The sequence below is a fragment of the Hypanus sabinus genome, chromosome 12, assembly GCF_030144855.1.
Source record: "Hypanus sabinus isolate sHypSab1 chromosome 12, sHypSab1.hap1, whole genome shotgun sequence".
NCBI classification, from domain to species: Eukaryota; Metazoa; Chordata; class Chondrichthyes; order Myliobatiformes; family Dasyatidae; genus Hypanus; species Hypanus sabinus.
Window position 1 is genome coordinate 96,894,464 of NC_082717.1, and position 10,393 is coordinate 96,904,856.

The 10,393-nt window shown below is 41.3% G+C and overlaps 1 long non-coding RNA gene across 1 annotated transcript in view; it reads left to right on the forward strand.

Moving 5' to 3' along the window:
• Positions 1-9,195, forward strand: part of LOC132403164 (uncharacterized) — a 41,179-nt gene extending 31,984 nt beyond the window's left edge. The window contains exon 3 of the long non-coding RNA XR_009515195.1: positions 4,260-9,195. This is a non-coding gene — a long non-coding RNA (uncharacterized LOC132403164). The remainder of the gene's footprint in view (positions 1-4,259) is intronic.
• The last annotated feature ends 1,198 nt before the right edge of the window (positions 9,196-10,393 follow it).

Here is a 10,393-nt window from a genome sequence, read left to right on the forward strand (position 1 = left end):
CACAGATCTAGTGTATTGTGATGGCAAAAGAACAGCACAGTTAGCTGCAATACAAACATCCTTCAAATTAAATGTGTCATTATAGTAATACAGGTAAACCAAAACGTTACACAAGCCAATTATAGGCAAGGAATCCAAAATCCTTGTTGAACTTCTTGTTTTAGTCACAGAATCACTTACAGAAAGGGAAAAAAAAAGGTTCTGTCATTCAATTTTTCACAAACTTGTCTCTTCTTGAAAGCTAGAGTTCTATACAAAGAAAAACAAGAATCCAACAAGGAATTCTCCCAATCAGGTTTGCCAGAGCAGTTCAGCTTCCTATATGCAGTAGAATAAAAAGAAGGGTACCTAATGCTTTAAACAACAAAAGTTTATTATACTTACATACATCTTCTCATGAATAACTAGCTTTTTCCCAACATCAACAAGGTTAGCAAATAACATTGAATTTTTGTTACTATTCTTTAGTGGCTTCAGCTGTTTAATAAATACACATATGCCCTGTATCAGTTTGTTTCTGCTGCCTCCCACCCTTCTTAAATAGTGGAGTAGCATTTGCAATTTTCCAGTCATCCTGTCCAATGATCGTTGTTAATGCCTCCACAATCTCTCCAGCTACTTCCTTCAGAACCCGAGGGTGCATTCCATCAGGTCCAGGAGATTTATCCACCTTCAGACCATTAAGCTTCCTGAGCACCTTCTCAGTCGTAATTTTCACTGTACAAACTTCACTTCCCTGACACTCTTGAATGTCCAGTATGGTCATCAGTCTTCCACCGTGAAGACTGATGCAAAATACACATTCCGTTCCTCTGCCATCTCTGCGTCTCTCATTGCAATATCTCCAGCATCATTTTCTATTGGTCCTAAATCTACCCTCAACTCTCTTTTATGCTTTATATACTTAAAAAAGCTTTTAGTATATTCTTTGATATTAGTTGCCAGCTCCCTTTCATAATTCATCTTTTCCTTCCTAGTGAGTTTCCTTCTGCAAGTTTTTAAAAGCTTCCAATCCTCTATCTTCCCACTAACTTTGCCTTCCTTATATGCCCTCTCTTTTGCTTTTACTTTGGCTCTGACTTCACTTCTTCTGAGCTGCAAAGGATGGGCATCCACTTACCCTGGATTACTGACTACTTGACAGCTAGACCCCAGTGTGTACAGCTGGGTATTTCTCTGCCTGAGGTGGTAATGAGCGGCACTGGAGCACCACAAGGGACTGTCCTGTCTCCATTTCTGTTCACACTGTACGCCTCAGGCTTTCAGTAGAAATCTGAGTCTTGCCACTTGCAGGAGTTCTCTAATCACTCTGCGGTGGTTGGGTGTATCAGAGATGGGCAGGAGTTGGAGTACAGAGGACTGGTGGACAAGTTTGTGGAGTGGAGCGGGAGGAAACACCTGCCCCTCAATGTGGTCAAAACCAGGAAGATGGTGATTGATTTTAGGAGGAAGAGGACTGTAACAAGTCCTGTATATATTCTGGGAGAAGAAGTTGTGGTGGAGGAGTACAACTACTTGGGTATTCAACTCGACAACAGATTTGACTGGAAAACCAAGGCTGTTTACAAGAAGGGGATGAGCAGACTCTATTTTCTAAGGAAGCTGAGATCCTTCAAAGTGTGCAGCAGGATGTTGGAGATCTTTTACCAGTCTGTTATAGCGAGTGCAGTCTCCTTTGTGGCTTTATGTTGGAGGAGCAGCATCAGTGCTGGTGATGCAAAAAGACTGAATAAACTCATCAAAAAGGCTGGCTCTGTCCTTGGCTAAAACTTGGACTCTTTTGAGTTAGCGGTGGAGAGGAGGTGACTAAACAAACTGTCATCCATTATGGACAATCAGGCACATCCTCTCCATGACCTACTGAATAAGCAATGGAGCATCCTTTCGAACAGACTCATCCAGTTCTGCTGTCACAAGAATTGTTACAGAATATCTTTCCTAACAAATGCTATAAACATATACAACAGTTCATCTCCCTGTGACAGGACAACACTCGTCATAGTACAATTGTCTCTGTTTTAGTATTTTGTACATTATTATTGAACATTGGTAAACTATTATTGTGTATGTTATTATTCTGTACTTTATTATCAGTTAAGTCTGCACACTGCTAAGTGTGTTTTAAATGTTGCTGTTGTAACGAAAGAATTTCCCACAGGATCAATAAAGTATTTATTATTATTATTTATTAAACTGTGCAAATACAGAAAGAAGGAAAATAAACAAATAAGCAATAAATATCAGGAACTCAAGTTATGGAGCCCTTAACAGTGAGTGCATAGGTTGTAGAGTCAGTTCAATGTTGGGGTGAGTGAAGTTATTCACACTGGTCAAGATCCTGATGGTTGAGGGGTGATAGATATTTCATGATAAGCATAAAGAATACAATAAAAATTTAAAAAAGCACTTAATAAGAGCAAACATGAAACAGGAAGTATAGGTAATACATAGATTGATTGTATATGTGTAAAGTGATGCCTGGTGATGTGTATGATGTGGTGGTGGGGGTGCTGGGAATGGTGGGTGAAGGGTTTATCAGCCTGATGGCTTGGGGGAAATAATTGTTTTTGAGTCTGGTGGTCCTGGCGGGGTTCTTCTGTTGGACAATGAAGCAGTTGTCCCTCATTGGCATTTCCCTGGCGATATACATTTAGTAGGAAAATGAATAGCAGGCTCATGGACATTATAGAGAAATACTTGAAGGACTCCGAGATCCATATAAGAATCTTTCCATGAGACATTTTGCTGTCTTGAAGGTGATTTCTTCTGTAAGATTTCTGTGTGTGATTTCAGATTCACATTTATTTATCACATATACATCGAAATATATAGTGACATTCACCATTGGTGAACAACCAGCACAATCTGAGGGTGTGCTGGGGGCAGCCCACAACTGTCACCACATGTTCCACTGCCAAAACTGGCCACAGCTCCGCACGCCTTGAGTAAAGTTAGCAAGCAAAATCATTTCTGAATCTTCCAGATCCTGTCTTCAATGAATGGGAAAATACAGGGCAGTGCAGATGGACGTTTATTAGGAACACTTGCTCATTAATGCAAGCATCTATTAGTAAATCATCTGTGTTCTATTTTGACAGTCCAAAAACTAATCGAAAGAAAAACATGAGTCGTGGAAAAGCATGCCGACTTACCTTTTACTTTAGTTTAACTTTACTTATATAACCATATATGATATGATGGCATATGCCATTCACGTACTTTTACATATAGCACAATGAATTATGTAAACAACAAAGAATACATATTCAAAAATATATTTACATTTGTCAAATATTACTGAAATATTAAATATGCAATGCTTCTCCCTGCTTAGCGCTCTCTGTCTCTCTCTCTCTCTCTCTCTCTATATATATATACATATAGTGTTGGCTTGTGGCCAAGTGATTAAGGCATTCATCTAGTTATCTGAAGGTCGCTAGTTCGAACTTCGGCTGAGGCTGCGTGTGTGTCCTTGAGCAAAGCACTTAACCACACATTGATCTGCGATGACACCGGTGCCAAGCTGTATGGGTTCTAATGCCCTTCCCTTGGACAACATCGGTGGCGTGGGAAGGGGAGACTTGCAGCTTAGGCAACTGTTGGTCTTCCATAAAAAACTTTACAAGGTGCAAATCCATGGTCTATCAAGACTAACAGAGGCCTACACACACATATATATATATAGTATTCAGGCTGAAAGATTTAATCACTGTGGAGGATTTCTCACTCTTATGTATAACATCTTTCCTGATTGGAAAGGGGTGGTGTGTGGGTCACTCTGTTGGCAGGAGAAATTTGTAGCTGTGAAACAATCTCATGCCTCCTCCGTGTGGTTGTAGGAGTTGACTCGGGGACTGCAGGAAGTGGTTCTGACAGCTCTGAACACCTTTCTTCTCTAACAATTATCTTTGCTGTCCTCAACTGATCGATGTGTTATCTCCCAATGACACCAGACACAATCTCCACTGTGTAGTGGAGTAGTCTAGTTCTGTTCTTAATCTTTTTGAGTATCCATTTTTGATCACCTCAGTGGTCCTTTGTCAGGGCTGCTTGTTCAGGAGTGAAACATCAAACCTCCTTGTTTGAGGAGCCCTCAATTTGTCTCAGCTGTTTGTCCTGCACACTCCTTCAGAGACTGGGCTTGAGATCCAAGCATGAACACAAGGCATAACCCAGGAACAGCAGAGCTGGTGAGTTGTCAGTATGTTGGTATGGTGCAGATGTAATATGTCTTATTCTATTCATTTTCATTCCAACAGATTGATGCAGCTACAAAGAAGGCAAGACAGCAGCTGTATTTCATTAGGAGTTTGAGAAGATTTGGTATGTTATCAACGACACTGGCAAATTTCTACAGATATACCATCGAAGCATTCTAACTGGCTGCATCACCATCTGGTATTGGGGGGGGGTGTGGATGGAGCCTATTGCACAGGATTGAAGCAAGTTGCAGAGCATTGTAAACGTAGTTAGCTCCATCATGGGCCCTAGCCTCCACAGTATTCAGGACATCTTCAAGGAGTGATGCTTCAAAAAGGTGCCATCCATCATGAAAGACTCCCATCACCCAGGTCATGCCCTCTCCTTATTGTTACTATCAACCTGAAGGCACACATACTCAGCGACTCAGAAACAGCTTCTTCCCCACTCACATCCAATTTCTGAATGGATATTAAACCCATGAACACTACTTCGCTAGGCAAGTTCATCTGTGGAGTGATTAATATGGGGGAGCTGGAATTCCTGTTGCACATTCCAACCATTTTGGGTGCCGTGTAGACCTGAGGCATTGAGGGGTCTTTTCTGGTTTCCCTTTGGATCACCTCTGCCATAAAAGCGAGACTTTCAATATGTATTGGGGATCATACATCAAGAGGAGTGTCCTCTTTTGTAAAATCTTCAGGTATTTTCTTTTTCTAGGGTAGACAGGATAATCCATTAGCATTTCCTGTCAAGGACAGAGAAGGCACAGAAGCACCTCGAACTTCTTAAAAGCTTGTGCAGGTTTGGCCTGTCATCTAAAACTTTGAAAAACTTCCGTAGATGCACAATGGAGAGAATCCTGACTTGTATGGAAACACCAATGCCCAAGAAAGAAAAGCTACAAAAAGCAATGGATGTAGCCAAGTTCATCACAAGAAAAGCCCTCTTCACTACAAGGAATGCTGCCAGTGCCGGAGGTGAGATATGGACCGATTCGGCTCACTGCTCTGGGGCCTCTGTGCTGGCCTGAGGCAACTAGTGGACATCTGGATTGGCTGCAGTAACACCTGGCTTTGTGAACTTCAGTTCTGAATGCTGTTTGCTTGGTTTTTATTGTTTGTTCAATTTGTTTTTTTTTCTCTCTCAAAGCCTCCAGTCAGAGGGGCAACCATCTATTACCACTCTCTGGCTTCTCCCACAAAGCCAATGTCTAATCCAATTTACTACCTCATCTTGAATGCTGAGCGACTGAGCCTTCTTGACCAGCCTCCCATATGGGACCTTGTTAAAGGCCTTGTAGACAACATCCACTGCCTTGCCTTTATCCACTTTCCTGGCAACTTCCTCAAAGAACTCTGTAAGATTGGTTAGACACAAAGCCAAGCTGACTATCCCTAATCAGTCCATGTTCATCCAAATGCTCAAATATCTAGTCCCTCAGAATACCTTCCAATAACTTCCCCACTACTGACGTGAGGGTCACTGGCCTATAGTTTCCTATTTTAGTTTTAGAGCCTTTGTTAAATAGCAGAACAACACTGGCTATCCTCCAATCCCCTGTATCTCACCGATTGCTAAGGTTGACTTAAATACCTCTGCTATTGTCCCTGCAATTTCTGAACTTACCTCCTGCTGAGTCCAAGGGAACTCATTGTCAGGCACTGGGGATTTATGCTCCATCATATTAACCTTTTCTACCCTGGGAAAATTTCTCTAGCTGTCCAGTCGACTGATGCCTCTCATATAGGAATCAGAATCAGGTTTATTATCACTGACATACAGTACCTATAAAATGTATTCACCTGCCCCCCCCTCGGAAGTTTTCATGTTTTATTGTTTTACAACATTGAATCACAGTGGCTTTTTTGACACTGATCAACCGAAAAAGACTGTTTCATATCAAATTGAAATCAGATTTCAACAAAGTGATCAAAATAATTACAAATATAAAACACAAAGTAATTGATTGCATAAGTATTCGCCCCCTTTAACATGACACATCAAATCATCGCTGGTGCAGCCAATTGGTTTTAGTAGTCACATAATTAGTTAAATGGAGATCATCATGTGCAGTCAAGGTATTTCAATTGATTGTAGTAAAAATACAGCTCTAGCTCGCAGGTTGAACTGAATCAGTATCCTGGCAAAAACTGCATCATAAAGACAAAAGAACACTCCAAGCAACTCCATGAAGAGGTTATTGAAAAGCACAAGTCAGGAGATGGTTACAAGAAAATTTCCAAGTCAATGAATATTCCTTGGTGTATAGTTAAGTCAATCAAGAAATGGAAAGAATATGACACAGCTGTAAATCTGCCTGGAGCAGGCAGTCCTCAAAAACTGAGTGACCGTGCAAGAAGGGGACTAGTGAGGGAGGCCACCAAGAGACCTATGACAACTCTGGAGGAGTTACAAGCTTCAGTGGGTGTTGTCAACACAGTGGGATCTTTATTAAACAAACTCATAAATAACTTATTCACAATTCTGTTGGACACATTAATGATATTGAATCTTCGCAAGCAATCTTCTGTTTTGGCACATTTGGTTTGCTTATGTGCATTAACTTTGTCTTCTGTAATTACACCTCACCTCAAGTATAATGTAGTTAGATTGCAAAACAGACTCCACAGAACAGGCAAATTTGGATTGCAGTTTGTTTGGAAATTGTGATTCTGAAATTCTGCAGTGGGAAGAGATGGTCACCTACCTCTTTGCGGACTGTGGATTTGCTAAGAGATTGCTGAAGTCCCAGTTCATTCCCAGCACCTCTGTAGCAAAGGACACACTGATCTATGAGCTGCTCTCGGGATACACACTGAGACGGACAGTATGCTGCTGGAAGGTCATCAACTTGAAGGATACCCTTTGATATGCCCAGAGCTTGTTGGTTTTCCAGCATAGTGAGGTGTCCGTAAGGGAATGCTACAGATTGACACATGACAGGCTGCAGAAGTCATGCTAAAGGATGCACTGAAATTCAGTACTGTCAAAGCAAAGGCTCTGTGGGGAAGGACCACTGTCTCAGCTTCTTCTGTGTACACACTTAGAGGGGCAGAGTTGAGTGGAGAAGCCCCTCAAACAATTAAAGCGTATATCAGCTCAGGAACCGCATGAGGAAAATGATGCCATAGAACATAGAAAAACCTACAGCACAACACAGGCCCTTCGGCCCACAATGCTGTGCCAAACATGTTCTTACTTTAGAAATTACTTAGGGTTACACATAGCCCTCTATTTTTCTGAGCTTTTTCTGAGCTATGTTTGTGCGTGGCCTAGTGGATAAGACATCAGGTCTAGTGACCTGAAGGTCACTGGTTCAAGCCTCAGATGAACTTGTCCTAACTTGTCTGTTCCTATCTCTCTCCAATGCTATTGTAAAGGAGATAGAATTATGATCACTATCTCCAAAATGCTCTCCCAATGAGAGACACGACACCTGACCAGGTTCATTTCCCAATACCAGATCAAGTACAGCTTATCTTGTAGGCTTATCTACATATTGTGTCAAGAAACCTTCCTGAATACACCTGTGCTATGTTTGTTTCTTGATCCTCTTTGAAGTTTATACTCCTGAATGTATCAACCATGAATATAAAGATTTTTTTGCACTGTTTCTTCCTTTGTGTATACTTTTTCATCATGAATGAAGTGTATTTTCAAAATTTAAAACAGAATCCCACATGCTGAACATGCAAGTAATCATTGTATAGCTTGCTCACAAGCTATTCAGCACAATTATCTATGCTTAACAAGGTTTCCTTAAAAGGTAGTCCCATTTCCACAGTAGCAGAGCGGTTAACGAGATGCTATTGCAGCTCAAGGAAGTCTGAGTTCAATTCTGGCTCTGTTTGTAAGGAATTTGTACATACTCCCTGTAAATTCATGCGTTTCCTCCCATTGCTCCCGTTTCCTCCCATAGTCCAAACACCTACCAGTTAGTAGGTTAATGGTCATTGTAAATTGTCCTGTGTTTAGGCTCGGGGTGAATATGTAGGTTGCTGGGCACTGTGGCTCATTGAACCAGAAGGACCTGTCACGCGCATTTTCTCTAAATAAAATAAAGGTTGTCGAAGAGCGAGGAAGTTTGACATTGCTGTGCGTTTGGTCAGCACAGACTCAATGGGTTGAGTGGACTGTTCTTGTGCTCTACGACTCTGTCACTGATTGGCTATTGATATTGTTGACCAATAATAAGGCAGATTCATTCACCAATGCAGCACCAAATGGCACCATTCAGCCCATTGTGCACATGTCCACCCAATGTGTTCTGGTCTTCTGATCTTTTCCCATTGTCAAAGTGAAAGTAAATGTATCATCAAAGCATGTAAACATCACCATATACAACCTGAGGTCCATTTTCTTGCAGGCATTCATAGTAGAAAAAGAAATACAATGGAATCAATGGAAAACTGTATATAAAGTCTGACATGCAACCAATATACAGAAGACAAATTGCGCAAATGCAAGATAGTAAATCAATCAATCAATCCCAGAACATGAGTTGTAGAATCCTTGAGAATGAGTGAGTGTTAGTTGTGTTCAGTGATCAGTTCATTGTCTTGCAGACCTTTCCCAGCACTAATCTAATTATTTTGATTGCTAACCCCAGCCATTCTGTTGCTGCTTTAACATCTTTTGTCTCTGATGCACCATCAATAGCATCTCTCTGAGACGTGAATGTAGTTCACCACAGTCTCCAATTGTCTCTGATAATATTTATAAATCCTTGTTGTGTATTTAAAATATCGATAATATTTGAGTAATCTTGTGTGTCTGTGTATATATAAATATACAGATTAAGCATTCGTGTTTGTTTAAATAACTAATTATGGGTTATATGTAGAAGTATGTTAATTGCCTATATTGTCACGCAATCACGTGATATCACTGTAAGTAAAAGGCAAATTCCTACCTGCATTTCAGACTCTGTGCGTCTTCCTTTAACTTAGTTTAATGTTTTGAAGTTGCAAAATATAACATTGGCAACAAGTTATTTTCAAAATGAACCCAATACAGCTATCAACCTGTTAAACCATAGCGAGACATTCGAAATTAAAAAAAACACTGCAAGTGGAATGGCAAAACAGCCCAGCACTAGCACAGATTGTCTTTGGTAGGAAAGACACAATCAAGATTTTTTTTAAAAGGCTAAAAATGGATGAATTTAGGGTTCATAAAGAGTGAGTACCAGGCGATAATAATAATAAACAAAAGCAGAATGCCTGGCAACATTGGAAAGACTGACGAGTTTGATTACACAATGGGTAATTACCTTGTGTATACTGAACTATTGAAATGGTATGTTGAAGTTATTGTTGTCCGATACATGTATGAAAACACAGACACTGCAGGTGAGCAATGGAGGAAATCAGCAGGCCGCGATTCACCTGTAAAAGCAAAAGGACAGTTAACCCATCAGGTCAAGCCCCTTAACCTGGATTATTTGTGTGTTGCTCTAGATTTCGACATCTGCAGTCTCTTGTGTCACCAGGTCCTGGTGCAGGCTGGGAACGGTCCAGTCAGGTTTGAAGTATGGGCATTAACACGTTCCTCTTGTTATTGGGCTTCAATGCAGCTGAGCTCCTGGTCCCTGTCTGCCACTGCAGGCAGGATTTCCCTGCAGCCACACTTTGTCATCTCCATTCTGACATGTTGCTCCTCTAGTTCCATGATCAGGTGGAGGAGCAACACCTCCTGTTCCATCTGGGTAGCCTCCAACCTGATGGCAAGAACAGCGATTTCTCCAACTTCCTGTAATGACTCCCCTTCTCTCCTTACATTCTCCATTCAGAGTCCAATCTTGCCACTCCTTTTCTCCTCACATTCTGATCACCCCTCCCCCCCACTTTGGCTCCCCTACTCTTTCCCTTTCTCCCATGGTCCTCTCCTATCAGATTCTTACTTCTTCAGCCCTTTATGTCTTCCACTTATCACCTGCCGCCTTCTTACTTTGTCCCCCCTTCCCAGTCACCTAGTTTCACCCGTCACCTGCCAACTTGTACACCTTCCCTTCTTCCCCCTTCCTTTCCAGTCCAAATGAAGGGTCACAGCCTGAAACTTCGACTGTTTATCCCCTTCTATTATTATGCTGCTTGACCTGCTGAGTTCCTCCAGCATTTTATGAGATGCAAGGGTGACATTGGAAGCTGATCCACAGTTTATAGAGTCAAACCCTTTCGAATAAATAGTA